At 35.9% G+C, this 15872-nt stretch overlaps 1 protein-coding gene across 15 annotated transcripts in view; it reads left to right on the top strand.

The window, feature by feature from the left end:
- LOC129144272 (protein eyes shut homolog) overlaps positions 1 to 15872 on the top strand; it is a 773546-nt gene that overhangs the window by 247398 nt on the left and 510276 nt on the right. Inside the window, exon 4 of one of the 15 annotated variants that reach the window (XM_054685951.2) lies at positions 70 to 189. The exons of the other annotated variants lie outside the window; for them this stretch is intronic. The gene's annotated coding sequence lies outside the window, so the exon portion shown is untranslated. The remainder of the gene's footprint in view (positions 1 to 69; positions 190 to 15872) is intronic. 15 annotated transcript variants of the gene reach the window in all.

The following is a 15872-nucleotide window of genomic DNA, read 5'->3' as shown; positions in this document are numbered from 1 at the left end:
AATTGTGATACTTATGTCAGTTTTATGGTAGTGATTTTTAATTACCTTTCTCTAATTTTTTTGAGATAGAGTCTCGCACTGTTGCCTAGGTTGGAGTGTGCAATGGCGTGATCTCGGCTCACTGCTACCTCTGCTTCCCGGATTCAAGCGATTCTCCTGCCTCAGCCTCCCTGGTAGCTGAGATCACAGGTGCCCACCACTACACTCGGCTAATTTATTTTTGTATTTTTAGTAGAGACGGGGTTTCACCATGTTAGTCAGGCTGGTCTCGAACTCCTGACCTCAGGTAATCTGCCTGCCTCGGCCTCCCAAAGTGCTGGGATTACAGGGGTGAGCCACCGCACCCGGCCACCTTTCTCTAAGTTTTAAAAGAACATTGCTTCCTACTATATAAAAGTATGTGCTCACATTAATTTTGCTTTAATATTGGTATTTAAAAGTATGCTAAGAATTTTATGTATATTTGGCATCAGCTAAAATAATTAATTCCCTTCTAACATTACCTCATTCTGATCAATAGACTTTATAATTCTTGTCTCTAGAGGCACAAATTGGCTTTAAAATGTGGCATGTTTTTATCTGCTTGCATTTAACAAATATGGCATCGCTGAAGAGGTTCTAAAGCATCAGCTCTGAATTTTGATGCCTCCCCTTTCTCCTCACCCTCTTTATTTCATTTCCCTTGTTGCCCACAAAGTATTTATGCCACTAAAACTAGATAGTGGGGCAGGTTAGAGAGTTTGTTCCATTTTCTTAGAATACAATGTGCTTGGTATCATTGGAATGATGGCTTAATGGAGAAAGCATTGAGCTGGGGACAGAAAACTTCCATCTAAACCCAGCTCTTCTCTTATGTCCCTTCTGGATTTATGATTCTGTTAAAAACTAAAGTAAGATTCCCCTTTACTACAAATGTAAGTGTTTAGTGTGTGCAAAGACATGGGAATATATCAGTCTAAACTTTTTTATGCAAAGATAAACACCCGCTGAAACAATAATGTTAAAACAAGGCTTCACAGATGGCTGCGTGCTATAGTGGCAGCAAAGCATTATGAGCTTTCTCCCTTTCTTTTCATGGTCTTGAGCTTACACATCTGGTTGGATGAAATGCATGACAGAAGGTGTTTGAAGGACTATACTTCAGAGAGAATTCGATCAGTAGACAGTTCATGAATATTTTTAATACTTTCAAGATTGAAACTTTTCACTCATCAATTTTACTTCAAAGAACATAGTTTTCATCTTAATTTTTTCCAGCAAACTGCTGTAATATTTATTTATATTGAAAATGAAGCTTCATCAGACCGTGATATACTTTCAAACATTTGTTTTATGTCATTCTTAGTAGCTAGAAATACAACACATATTTGATATATATAAGAACCATTTTAAGGATATATGCCTACCTGTCTAAATTAGCATGGTGATTCGGAGTATTATTATAATGTCATGATTTGCAAATGTGATTCATTATAAACTATGTTGAGTGTTATCATTCTGTTTAATTCTAATCATTCTCAATGAATCGGTCCAATATATTTATATTGTATATCATAGCTTTCTCAGAAATTGCTATCTGATTAGTCTTCTATAAGTTTGTTTTAGGAAATTTTACTGAATGAGAACTATGTCTTTGGCTTATGTAGTGTTATAATTTAAATCAAAGTAAGGAACAAAGATGGCAGAAGAACTTCGTCTCCTAGTGCATTTCCAAAAATGTTTCTGAGAAATATTATTCTATGAGATGTGTTCTGAGGTCAAATAATTTTGGAAATTATTGAATCTCCTTAGTGATGCAATGATGCATATTTTTGTGCACCAGCTAGAAGACTGGAGAAGCAGAATTAATGCAATTTCCAGTTAGATATTCTTTAATCTGCAGAGTTTATATATTTTGCAGTGCAATAAAATAATAAACACTTTAAATACAATGGAGAATAATTTACCTTAAAGACATAATTATTCTAATAAGCTCTCTATTTCTTTTTATTAATTTCCATTTAGTTCACTTATGCTTTAACTGCATTAAACTTGTTGCCAGAATATTAACAGAAATTGTGTTTTCAGTCCCTGAGGATGGCATATATCTTTGCAATACTCAAGGTGTAGCAACACTAGTATGGCTGGAATGCAGTGAGTGAAGGCAGAGGGGTGAGGTCAGAGACTTAGCAGGATGCCAGATCATGTAGGGTTTGTAAGGCTTATTATGGTATGGAATTTTGAATACTAGGAGGAGTCATGGAAGGGTTTCAAACAAAAAAGTCTCCTTAAACTTTGAAAGAATTGTTGCGACTATATTTTAGTGTTTGAATGGATAAATGGGTCATTATATTATATGGGTCATTATCCATTCAAACATTAAAATATAGCAGTGGTCTATTCATGACATTCTCTGCTTAATTACCTACTTTCTTTGGGAGATACTCAATATATGTTTTATTTGTTAGGAAGGTGAACCTGGAAGTACTTGTTTTACAAATAGCAATTTTTAAGGGTTAAATGAGGTAATATTTGTGAAGCACTTAACAACAGGATCTGGTACAAAGGGAATGCTAAATATAAGTATGTCCTGGATACCTGTAACCATCTTTTTCTGTGCATAAGTATGATAATGTAATGCCAAGACAGTTTGTTAAAATATAGATTCTCAATTGCCAACCTCTATTGGACCTTTGGAACTGTCCAACAATCAAACTATATTTCCTTATTATTATTCTTTATTATTTCCTTCAGCCACTCTTCTTGCTTTCTTAATTCTCCTAAAGACATTTACCTTTTCTTTCAACTTATATCCTTACCATTTATTGTGGAAAACAAAGGATTGTAATAATTGTCCACCAATATTAAACACTTATTTTGCTAGGAACTCTTTAAAGTACATTTTATTGGTCTTCTTAACAATTCACCTAATCAAGTTATATTTTTTATTGCTATTTAATAAAATGAGGAAATTGACACACAGAAAGGCATAAGTAACTTTCCCAGGCTTACACAGCTACTAAGAGGCAAAGCAGGAAATTCAGATTCAGACTCAGCCTGACCGAAGAATTTGACTCTTAATCATTCTCAATACTAATTTGAAAATCCTCTCAGCATCAGCACTTACTGCAGGGATCCTGCTATCAGTAAAGTCCAATCTGTCTTCATATTTCCTGGATTTTGATTCTTCCATTATTCATCTTCTGTTTCTCTAGCTGTCCCATGCTAATGGCTCATCCAATGAATATTCAAGCGTGTTCTAGTATTTTGCATATCTGCAAGTCTTTTCTGGTAGCAATAATTTTTATCAGAGACGATCATCTTAAAGTATCCATTAGTCTTCAGTGTCTGTTTCTTTAATTTCTGTTTCCTTTTGAAATGAATTTTTGATTTTCCAACTAATAGTAAATACATTCATAATTTAATGTTTATCCTCCCAGATCTCTCTCTCTCTCTTTCTCTCTCTGTATACATAAATATATGTGTGTGTGTGCATGTTATATATAAATATAACAAGTGTGTTATGTATACATAAACAAGTCTTATTTAATTATTGTTTATGCATAAATATATATAAATCTTAGGAAATATTTAATGTTTAGGGTTTAATTTACATATACACATACTTGAAGGGTATGATATTCCACATAGCATGAATTTTTATTATTATACTTTAAGTTAGGGGATACATGTGCAGAACTTGGAGGTTTGTTACATAGGTATACATGTGCCATGTTGGTTTGCTGCACCCATCAACCCGTCATCTACATTAGGTATTTCTCCTATTGCTATTCATCCCCTTGCCCCCTGCCCCCTGACAGGCACCAGTGTGTGATGTTCCCCTCCCTGTATCCGTGTGTTCTCACTGTTCAACTCCCACTTATGAGTGAGAACATGCAGTGTTTGTTTTTCTCTTCATGAGTTAGTTTGCTGAGAATGATGGTTTCTAGCTTCATCCCTGTCCCTGCAAGGGACATGAACTCATTCTATGTCCATGTATTCATATGTGGCTACATACATCAATACACATCTGTTTAGTTATAAAACTTGTTTTAGTAATTCTTAGTTATTAGCGTTGCCATATGAGTTTAAGAATAATATTCTCAGTTTCTATGAAAAAAGTCCAATTGTGATTTTTATTTTGGGTGCCTTGGATTGAAATTTATAGGTTAATTTAGAGACGTTTAACAACCTGACAATATTGAGGCTTTCTGCCCACAAGCATATTATATCTCCCCAAAGGGTTGTGCATGCTTTATGTCTTTTATAAGGCTTTATTATCCTTTTCTTTGTTGAGGTCTTATCTAATTTTTGTTTGATTTGTGGCCTTCACTACTTTCTTCTGTTTTACACCATCTCAGACAAGCATGTAAAAAATATTACTATCACATTTTTCTAGCATTTTTAGATATTATCCAAATAGCTAGTGCACTATAGCATTAAAACCAGAAGTTTGAAGCCTCTGCAAACCACATCAGGCTGGCTTTTTCTTGAACTACTCTAAAGAAACAGCCCTTGATAACTCCAATCATTACCTCCATGTTGTGAAACATAATTGTTAATATTCATTCAACTTATTAGTCTCCCCAGTACCATTTGATAAAGGTGTCACCTAGATTTTGTAAACATTTCCTCTATTTGTTTTTCAAGACACTTTATTCCCTGTCTACCTGAAAAAAAAAAAAATCTCTGCTACTCCTTCTCAACCACTTGCCCTATATTATCTTCCTATCTGGCCTCTAAATACTAGAATTTCTCAGAACTCAGGTCTCGGTGCTATTTTTTTATTTAACTATAGTCTTTAACAAGGTATCTCTCCTATCACCATGCTTTGCTTGTCTTCTATAGTCGTATGATTCTCAAATTTATCTATTTAGTGTCATTGTCTTCTTCCCCGTATTTACTTGAATATATCATTCTATCTCAAATTAAATGTATCTGAAGTAAATTCATCATCACGTCACCACATTTAAATTTCTTCCATGATTTCCTCTTTTTCCTTATCTCAGATAATTTGACTTCGTGCTTTATATTGTCCATTGATAGCACTGTTTCCACTCTTTTCTGTGTGGTAGGGGCTAGACACCTGTATATTACTGTGATGGTTGATTTTACATGTCAACTTAACTATGCCCTGGGCTGCTCAGATACTTGGGCCAACATTATTCTGGGTGTTTCTGTGAGGGTGTTTTTAAGTGAAATTAACATTTAAAGTGATAAACTGAGTAAAACAGATGGCCTTTCCTAATGTGGGTGGGCATCATTTAATCAGTTGAAGGCATGAATAGAACAAAAAGTTTGACATCGCTGAGTAAGGAACAGCCTTCAGACTGGAATATTGGCCTTTCTTCTGCCTTTAGACTTAAACTAAAATATCAGCTCTATATTACTCTGTTCTCATGCTACTAATAAAGACATACCTGAGACTAGGTAATTTATAAAGGAAGAAAGTTTAAAGGACTCACACTTCCACATTTCTGGAGAGGCCTCATAATCATGGCAGAAGGCAAAGGAGAAGCAAAATCACATCTTACTTGGCAGCAGGCAAGAGGGCTTGTGCAGGGGAACTCCCATCTATAAAACCATCAGATCTCGTGAGACTTATTCACTACCATGAGAACAGCACAGGAAAGACCTGCCCCCATGATTCAATTACCTCCCACTTGGTCCCTCCCAAAACAAAATGGGAATTATGGGAGCTAAAATTCAAGATGAAATTTGGGTGGGGACACAGCCAAACCATATCAAGCTCTTTCTGGGTCCCAAGGCCACTGACCTTTAGACTGGAACTACATAGGCATTCCTGGTTCTCAGGCCTTCAGACTCAGACTGAGATTAAAACATCAGCTATCCTGGGTCTCCAGTTTACTGACTCACCCTACAGATCTTGGGATTTGCTGGCCTCTATAACTGGAGGAGCCAATTCCTTATAGTAACTAACAAAATATCTCCTATTGCTTTTGTTTTCCTGGAGAACCCTGACTAATACAAGCACATTTTCCAGACTGTCTCTCATCAGGATGATTTTTGATTCAATGAGATGCGTGTAAAAGAATATTTGAAATGTGAAAACAGAAACATCGTGTTTTCCAGCAGCAGCTAAATCAGGTAAATGAGTGTAGAAATAAACATAAACCACCCAAATGAGAAGTAAAAGTTGTTTATTCAGAGCAATGGAGTCAGGAATTATCACTTGTATTTGGCAAAGACTTAAAGGCAGGCAGTGGAGTGTGAAGCTTTACGGTGGAAAAAGGGGAAGGCTTCAGTTGTGCCCTGATTGGAGGCTGTTGCCATGGAGAAGCTGTAGATAAGCTAACTAGAACCAGGACGTCCAATGTGATTGGTTATGTGTGCATATTTGACTTTCTTCATTTGGTCCTAAGTTGCAAGCAGACGCAAAAATTAAGGAAGCCGTCAGTCAATGAAGTGCTGGCTGTTTTTCAGCTAGTTGCTATGGGGTTGTTTTTTGGCTTTCTGGACTGGTTGCTGTAGAGGTGGGTCAGAGCTCTACTTTCATATATGGTCTGGCCATTGTGTTTGTATATTCCGGCTCATAGTCACCCCTTTTGGTCATTCTCTTACTTTCAAGAGGTTAGCCAATTTAAGGAAAGCTGCAAATCCAGCTCTTTACCACTCAGAGATTATTCAGTAAAGTTCATATAAAACGGTATTACAAAATATTCTTGACCTTTTTGTTGTATTATCATAGTGATTTTCTGACTAGAGAGCAGATGTGCAGAACCTTTTAAAAATCTAGATAGCACGCAGCATCATGCCTCTCTCACAAAGCCAGAATGATTAATAGTTCCTATAAGGTGATTTGGAACTAGGAACCTCAATTGCCAAATCAAGGCCAAAATAACAAATTTGATAGACCATGAAGATTAACCTTATAGAGCCAAATAGCTTATACTTTAAAACAATATATAAATAGTTCCAACTTGCTTGTTTCTTTGATCCAAGTACAAGAAGTATGAGCAATGGCACAGACACCAGGATGACTAAAAGACAAAAAAAAAAATTAGGGTAATGTTATTGTCTATCACTACCCATGCCAATGAGTTGAGATTGATCTGTGTTTCTACCTCGGACAAAGGCAATATCATCAATAACTTCTGCCAGAGTGAGTGTCTTAGTCCATTCAGGCTGCTGTACTAAAATGACATAAATTGGGTGGCTTATAAACAACAGAAATGTATTTTTTTCAGTTCTAGAGGCTGAGAAATTCAAGATCAAGGTGCCAGCAGACTCCATATGTGGTGAAAGCCTGTTTCTCATAGATGGCATCTTCTATGTGTCCTCATATTGCTGAATGGGTGAACAAGCTCCTTTGGGACTCTTTTATAAAGGCACTTATTCATTAGGACAGAGGCCTCTGACCTAATCATCTCCCCCAATTCACATCTCTCAGTACCACCACATTAGGGATTAGGTTTCAACATATGAAATTTTTGGGGACACAAAGATTCAGACTATAGTATTAAGTGTTAGTTCTTTTACAGTCTTTTCTAGCTGCATGATTGCCACCAATGGGAACAATGCTCTGATTGCATAAACAATGAGGCAGTAATTTCTCCAGATAGTGTGCCTGTATAATCAGCAGTTACCTTATTTTGGAGCTCATATCTGAGTCTGTTTCCAGCCCTGGCAATTTATAGTACTAGCTAGGTTACATATTTGGATCTCTGTCAGTCTCTTTTAGGTATTTGGTCAATTGCCCCATAAAGGTTGTTGAATTCAACTTTAGAATTACCTAGGGTCTGATGAATACAGCAAAATACTACCTACTTGGTGGATTGAACAATGGAAATTTATTTTCTCATAATCCTGGAGGCTAGCAGTTTAAGACTGAGATGTAGGCAAGGTTGGTTTTTTTTGAGAGCCTCTCTCCTTGGCTTGTAAGTAGCCGTCTTTTCTCTGGGTCTCCACATGATCTTTCCTCTGTGTGTCTGTGTCTTGATCTCCTCTTCTCATAATGACATTGGTTATATTGGACTAGGGCTCACCCTAATGACCTAGTTAGACTTTAATTACTTATTTAAAAGCCCTCTCTACAAATACAGTCAAATGTTGGCATACTGGGGATTAGGACCTAAACATTTGAAAGGATGGGGAGAGCACAGTTAAGCCATTACTACCCAAGTGAGAACAAACAAAAGCTATTTATTCAGAATATGCTATATAGCCAGGGAGTTGGGAACAATCACTTGTGTTTGGCCTAGACTCAAAAGCAGATGGAGGAGTGGGAAAGTTTTATAGTGAAAAAAAAGGGAAGACCCTGATTGGAGGCTGTTGGAATGAAAAAGCCGTAGTCTTACTTGGAACTCTGAAGTTTAATTTTTTTTATTATTATTATACTTTAAGTTCTAGGGTACATGTGCACAACGTGCAGGTTTGTTACATAGGTATACATGTGCCGTGTTGGTTTGCTGCACCCATTAAGTCATCATTTACAGTAGGTATTTCTCCTGATGCTATCCCTCCCCCATCCCTCCACCCCATGATGTTCCCCACCCTGTGGCCAAGTGTTCTCATTGTTCAATTACCACCTATGAGTGAGAACATGCAGTGTTTGGTTTTCTGTCCTTGTGATAGTTTGCTCAGAATGATGGTTTCCAGCTGCATCCGTGTCCCTGCAAAGGACATGAACTCATCCTTTTTTATGGCTACCTCGTATTCCATGGTGTATATGTGCCACATTTTCTTAATCCAGTCTATCACTGATGGACATTAGGGTTAGTTCCAAGTCTTTGTATTGCGAATAGTGCTACAATAAACATATATGTGCATGTGTCTTTATAGTAGCATGATTTGTAATCCTTTGGGTGTATACCCAGTAATGGGATGGCTGGGTCAAATGGTATTTCTAGTTCTAGATCCTTGAGGAATCATCGCACTGTCTTCTACAATGGTTGAACTAGTTTACACTCCTACCAACAGTGTAAAAGTGTTCCTATTTCTCCACATCCTCTCCAGCATCTGTTGTTTCCTGACTTTTTAATGATTGCCATTCTAACTGGTGTGAGATGGTATCTCATTGTGGTTTTGATTTGCATTTCTCTGATGACCAGTGATGATAAGCATTTTTTTCATATGTCTGGTGGCTGCAAAAATGTCTTCTTTTGAGAAGTGTCTGTTCATATCCTTTGCCCACTTTTCGATATTTTTTTTCTTGTAAATTTGTCTAGGTTCTTTGTAGATTCTGGATATTAACCCTTTGTCAGAGGGTAGATTGCAAAAATTTTCTCCCATTAAGTAGGTTGCCTGTTCACTCTCATGGTAGTTTCTTTTGCAGTGCAGAAACTCTTTAGTTTAGTGAGACCCCATTTGTCAATTTTGGCTTTTGTTGCCATTGATTTTGATGTTTTAGTCATGAAGTCCTTGCCCATGCCTATGTCCTGAATGGTATTGCCTAGGTTTTCTTCTAGGGTTTTTATGGTTTTAGGTCTAACATTTAAGTCTTTAATCCGTCTTGAATTAGTTTTTGTATAAGGTGTAAGGAAGGGATCCAGTTTCAGCTTTCTACATATGGCTAGCCAGTTTTCCCAGCACCATTTATTAAATAGGGAATCCTTTCCCCATTTCTTGTTTTATCAAGTTTGTCTAAGATCAGATGGCTGTAGATGTATGGTGTTATTTCTGAGGGCTCTGTTCTGTTCCATTGGTCTATATATCTGTTTTGGTACCAGTACCATGCTGTTTTGTTTACTGTAGCCTTGTAGTATAGTTTGAAGTCAGGTAGTGTGAGGCATCCAGCTTTGTTCTTCTTGCTTAGGTTTATCTTGGCAATGTGGGCTCATTTTTGGTTCCATATGAACTTTAAAGTAGTTTTTTCCAATTCTGTGAAGAAAGTCATTGGTAGCTTTATGGGGATGGCATTGAATCTATAAATTACCTTGGGCAGTATGGCCATATTCATGATATTGATTCTTCCTATCCATGAGCATGAAATGTTCTTCCATTTGTTTGTGTCCTCTTTTATTTTGTTGAGCAGTGGTTTGTAGTTCTCCTTGAAGACGTCCTTCACATCCCTTGTAAGTTGTATTCCTAGGTATTTTATTCTCTTTGAAGCATTTGTGAATGGGAGTTCACTCATGATTTGGCTCTCTGTTTTTCTGTTATTGGTGTATAGGAATGCTTGTGATTTTTACACATTGATTTTGTATCCTGAGACTTTGCTGACGTTGCTTATCAGCTTGAGGAGATTTTGGGCTGAGATGATGGGGTTTCTAAATATACAATCATGTCATCTGCAAACAGAGACAATTTGACTTCCTCTTTTCCTAATTGAATACCTTTTATTTCTTTCTCTTGCCTGATTGCCCTGGCCAGAACTTCCAACACTATGTTGAATAGGAGTGGTGAGAGAAGGCATCCCTGTCTTGTGCCGGTGTTCAAAGGGAATGCTTCCAGTTTTTGCCCATTCAGTATGATATTGTCTGTGGGTTTGTCATAAATAGCTCTTATTATTTTGAGATACGTTCAACCAATACCTTGTTTACTGAGAGGTTTTAGCCTGAAGGACTGTGGAATTTTGTTGAAGGCCTTTTCTGCATCTATTGATATAATCATGTGGTTTTTGTCATTGGTTCTGTTTATGTGATGGATTATTGATTTGCGTATGTTGAACAAGCCTTGCATCCCAGGGATGAAACCAACTTGATCGTGGTGGATAAGCTTTGTGATGTGCTGCTGGATTTGGTTTGCCAGTATTTTATTGAGGATTTTTGCATCGATGTTCATCAGGGATATTGGTCTAAAATTCTCTTTTTTTATTGTGTCTCTCCCAGGCTTTGGTATCAGGATGATGCTGGCCTCATAAAATGGGTTAAGAAGGATTCCCTCTTTTTCTATTGATTGGGGTAGTTTCAGAAGGAATGGTACCAGCTCCTCTTGGTACCTGTGGTAGAATTCTGCTGTGAATCCGTCTGGGCCTGGACTTTTTTTTGGTTGGTAGGCTGTTAATTATTGCCTCAATTTCAGAACCTGTTATTGGTCTATTCAGCGATTCAACTTCTTCCTGATTTAGTCTTGGGAGTGTATATGTGTCCAGGAATTTATCCATTTCTTATAGGTTTTCTAGTTTATTTCCATAAAGGTGTTTATAGTATTCTCTGAGGGTAATTTGTATTTCTGTGGGATCGGTGTTGTTCATTATGATCATAAATACTTATTTTCTATTTAATATGGCAATAAGTTATACACAAATAGAGCTTAGCAATCTTTTAAAGCAGCTAATATTAGTAACTTTTATACATATTTTTAATTAAAAACAAAATTTATCCTTTTTTATTATTAAAAATCTATAAAATCGACAATTGCAAAGTTAAAATTGAGGAAGCAATTACAATAAATTGTAGAGATATTTTTAAAGATCCTAAAACAAACTTCATTAAAAAGGATAGTTGAACTAGTTTACACTCCCACCAACAGTGTAAAAGTGGAAACTTCAGAAAGCAGAAGTAGAGATTATACCCTTTAGTTTATCTAAAAAATACTTGCCATATTTTTTTTCTGTTGGTAATGTTTACTCTAAAGCTTTTTAGTACATATCCATCTAGGGAATGTGGGAAAGGGAAGCATTGGAATCATTTCTAATCTCTGTTATTTGTCAGACCTGTGCTCCAGGACAGCAAAAGTGAGAAAATATTCCTGATTGTCCCGGTGTGAAATCGAGGCTGCTTTGCTGGAATTTTCACTTTTTCCCCTTTAAACGTAAAGCAATTTTTATACCTAGCTTGATAAAACAGTAACAAATGTGATATTACATTGCTTCTTGAACTAATAATGCATCAGGGACTGTAGCTGTAATACTTAATGTTTTGATCTAATCTTGAAGAAAGGCTAAGTCAGAACAAGAAGAATTAGACAGAATTAATTCACCAGCACATGGCAGAACAAAACAAGTATTCTAACATCATGCACCATAATATGGATATCAAACAATTTTGGATCAAAGAAAAATATTATGACTTGAGATCATTCAGATTGAATAGAAATATGAAGGCTTTAAAATACGTAGCAGAGTAAATATAGACTTTCTTACATGTAGAGTTATGATACTGGTTATAATCTTAGATTTTTGTTTTAATTTTAAAAAATTTGTTAAGCATATGATTATATATAATTTAGCAGGTAGTTGAGTTCAATAATTGTTTAAATTAAAATAAAAAACACCACCTTTTAAAGTATTTAAAATATCCATATTTCATTTTTATACATTTTCTATAACAGCAATAGAAATAATAACAATAATTTACATATGTAGAGTGTTTAATAAGTGCCTAGTATAATAATAAGAATTTTATCATATATTATCCACATCACACAGTAACTTACACAGAGTTAACAAATTCCCTTCTAGGTTCAAAGAATTTACATCACCAAGCAGATCTTGTGAATTAGGTTAATGAAAGATGTTTTAAAAATCAAGATGTTCTATATATTACCGATGAAACAAAAGGTTAATGTGTCAGTTGCTTCTTATGGTGGCTCCTAATTAGATAGCTCAAATCTATTTTAGCTGTTTTCTATCTTTCAGTCAGCATCTGTGGGCACCTGTTGATTACTGCTCCCAGCTCTGGCACCCAGCCCACAAATTCATACCAACCTTGTTTGCCCACACTGAGCAGCGTGCATAAAATGAAGAGGAAATAGATTCTGCCTTGACTTTAATATTTATGCTGCTCATAGGGATCTCCCTATCCGTTTAAAACTCTGAACAAAGGCTCCTATGTGCATACTAGGACTTGAATGTTTCCTTTCATGTAGTCTGACTTTGGGGATTGGGCTTTCAGTTAGTTATACCGCTCTGGTTCTGTCAGATTATAATGAGGCCACACTGTATCTTCTTTCTTGCCTCATGTTCCATTTAATCCCAGAATCCCGAATGCTGAACATAAGATAGACCTTTGTATTTCACTCATGTATTCATTCAGTTATTGAAAAACATTTATGAAGCATTTTCTTTATAACTCATGCCATGATAAATGTGGCAAATACAATGATGATAACATAGGTATTGCCTCTTAAAGCCATTTCCTTTAAGAGATAAATGCCTGTTTATTTCCCTCTTGCCGGGAGAACATTAATTTCTATAAAATTTCCTATCCTGAACTCTGTGGCATTCCTTATTTCCTGATCAGAGATCATAAGGCATCATGGATCAAAGAGTTTTAAAAGAACTGAATAATTAAATTTCAGTAAGGTCATCCACACTTTCCATTGTGCCATAACAAACACAGATTATGCATTTATATTTCTACTGTAAAGGAGATCTAAATACAGAAAATTCTTTAATCTATTACTATTTTTCTTAAAGGAGCGAGTGATTGTATTAACTATCATATTAAAATTTTGTAGGCAATTTAGATTCTTTATTTTTCTAGAAAAATATGTTTATTGGAATTATTTAAAGAGAAAAATATGGGACTTCATATTTTTAAGTGCAAGCACAAGGAACAAAAAGTATGCAGACCAAATGGCCCTAAAAACTTTTGGCCATACCTAAACACTCTACATACATGATGTCTTTTCAAATTCAGTGGAAATGTATGTTGTCTTTCCACATTCCTTTTCATAAACTGAGATGTAAAGCAGTTTAGTAACTTGACTGAGGTTAACTAAATGATTTTGTCAAGATGGCAGGTATATTTTATTATAAGAAAAAAATGAGTCATGAAAAACAGAGTATGAATCCAGTTTAATTCTTGGAATGATACAAAACTTATGTTTTTATAAGCTTTTTAAAATAATAACAACTGTTGACATTTAAGCCAGGGGTCCACCAGCATTTCTGTTAAGTCTAGGTAGATATTTTAGACTCTTTAAGCCATGCAATCTTTGGCACAATCCTGATCTTGTAGCTTAGAAGTCATAGACAATACTTAAACTAATGTGCATTACTGCGTTTTGAAAAACTGTATTTACAAAGACAGGTGGTGGGCTGAATTTGGAGTCCCATGGGCCATTGTTTGCTGACTCCTACTTTGGAGCTGGGTCAAAGAGTATGTGAATTTAGAGTTTGATAGACACTGAGAAATTGCTGTCTCTAGAAGTTTCACCAAGTAGGCTACCAAGCAAAATAATTGGGAATATCTTCCCATTTAAATTACTGACTGACAAATCGTAAGCTCACTGTTGATTATCTCATTATATTAATCTTAGTTTCTTTATAAAAACAAAAACCTGAGATGGATTTTAATGATTTATTATAGGATACAATCCCAAGGCTGAGACAAAAACAATAACAATAAAAATATGAGACAGGCCGGGAAATGTAAAAAGCAAACAAAAGATAATATTTTCTTCATCATTTTGAGCTGATATAACTAAGTACCATAAATTGAATGGCTTCTAAACAACAGAAAATTATTTTTCCTACTTCTAGAGGCTGGAATTCCAAGATCAAAATGCGAACATTATTGGGTTCTAGTGAGGGTCTGCTTCCTCATTCATAGACAGCATTCTCACTGTGTCCTCACATGATGGAAAGAGCAAGGGAGCTCTCTGGGGTCTCTTTCATAAAGGCATTAATCCCATTCATGAGGGCTGTAATGATTATTACATCATGATTTAATCACGAAGGCCCAACACTTAATACCTTCTTCTTGGGGATTAATTTTGGGTGGACACAAACATTCAGTCCATAATAATGTGTTATCAGGCTGGTTGATATTTCATGAAGAACATGTGTTTCATGCTTACAAGACAACTCTGAGGGGAATGTATATAAGAAATTATTGCTTCAGGGGGAGTAATAGAAAGGCAATTTATTAATCAACTTCCTCTGGTGTCCTGTGTTTCATCTGTCAAAGTTTGTTCTAGTGGATTTTAGTTCTCCTGTACTTCTGAATTGTATCACCTGGTATCTTAAGCAGCTTCTGGGAAGCCAGATCTTTCTTCACATTCTTTGGTAATTCATCTGAGCCCAGAGACTCCAGATATTTGCTTTAGGTGATACAAGCATATAGGCCTCAACAGAGTGGTTACTTACACAGAATTATGAGGAAGTAAGCATCCAAAAGCCAGAACATCATAAGGTTGAGATAATTTTAGGTAAAGCTTAAAATGTGTCACTCCTTGCAACATTCACAATTGCTTGAACTGTCCTTTCATTATGCCAAGATCCCATACTATTTTTCTTTTAAGAATAGCAAGCCCCCAAGATGAAATCTAAAGCCTAATCAGTCATAACATCCACTTCAAGATGGTGGCTAATTTTGATCTTCTAGAGAACTTAAAACGGTTAAAGAAGTCATCTATAATACTTGCTTCTGCATCTCCTCTTGAGCAATTAATTGATATTTCTTATCTTTCTCTTGAATCATCCATTCTAGATTTCTGAAAATTTGCAAAAGACTTTAGCTTGTCTCAGAGCTTGCCAAGAAAAGAAACCTAGAACTTTATTTCTTAAGGGTCTGAACCTTTAATTACCATGTTCTTATTGGTTTGTTATTATTGAAATTTCCATAAAGAATTTTCAAGGAACATGGAATAATGAGTGACTTCTCTTTACTTTATATGTAAATAAATTTACCCAATTGATTGGTTAGTGTCTTAGTCCGTTTTGTGCTGCTATAACAGAATAGTCGAGACTAGGTAATTTATAATGAATGGAAATATATTGGCTCATAGTTCAGGAGACTGAGAAGTTCAATATCAAGACACTGGAATTTGTCAAGGGCCTTCTTGCTGGGCCATGACATGGCAGAAGGCAAGAGGGTGAGAGACGGCAAGAGGGGGTCAAGTTACTTTTTTACAAAGGAACCCATTCCTCTCAGGAGGGTAGAGCCCTCATAGCCTAATCAACTCTTAAAAGTCCTACCTCTTAATTGTGTTACAACAGCAATTAAATTTCAACACAACAAACATTCAAACCATAGTAGATAACA

This window comes from Pan troglodytes, chromosome 5 (genome assembly GCF_028858775.2).
Source record: "Pan troglodytes isolate AG18354 chromosome 5, NHGRI_mPanTro3-v2.0_pri, whole genome shotgun sequence".
In the NCBI taxonomy this organism is placed as follows: Eukaryota; Metazoa; Chordata; class Mammalia; order Primates; family Hominidae; genus Pan; species Pan troglodytes.
This window is presented reverse-complemented; position numbering and strand designations above follow the sequence as displayed.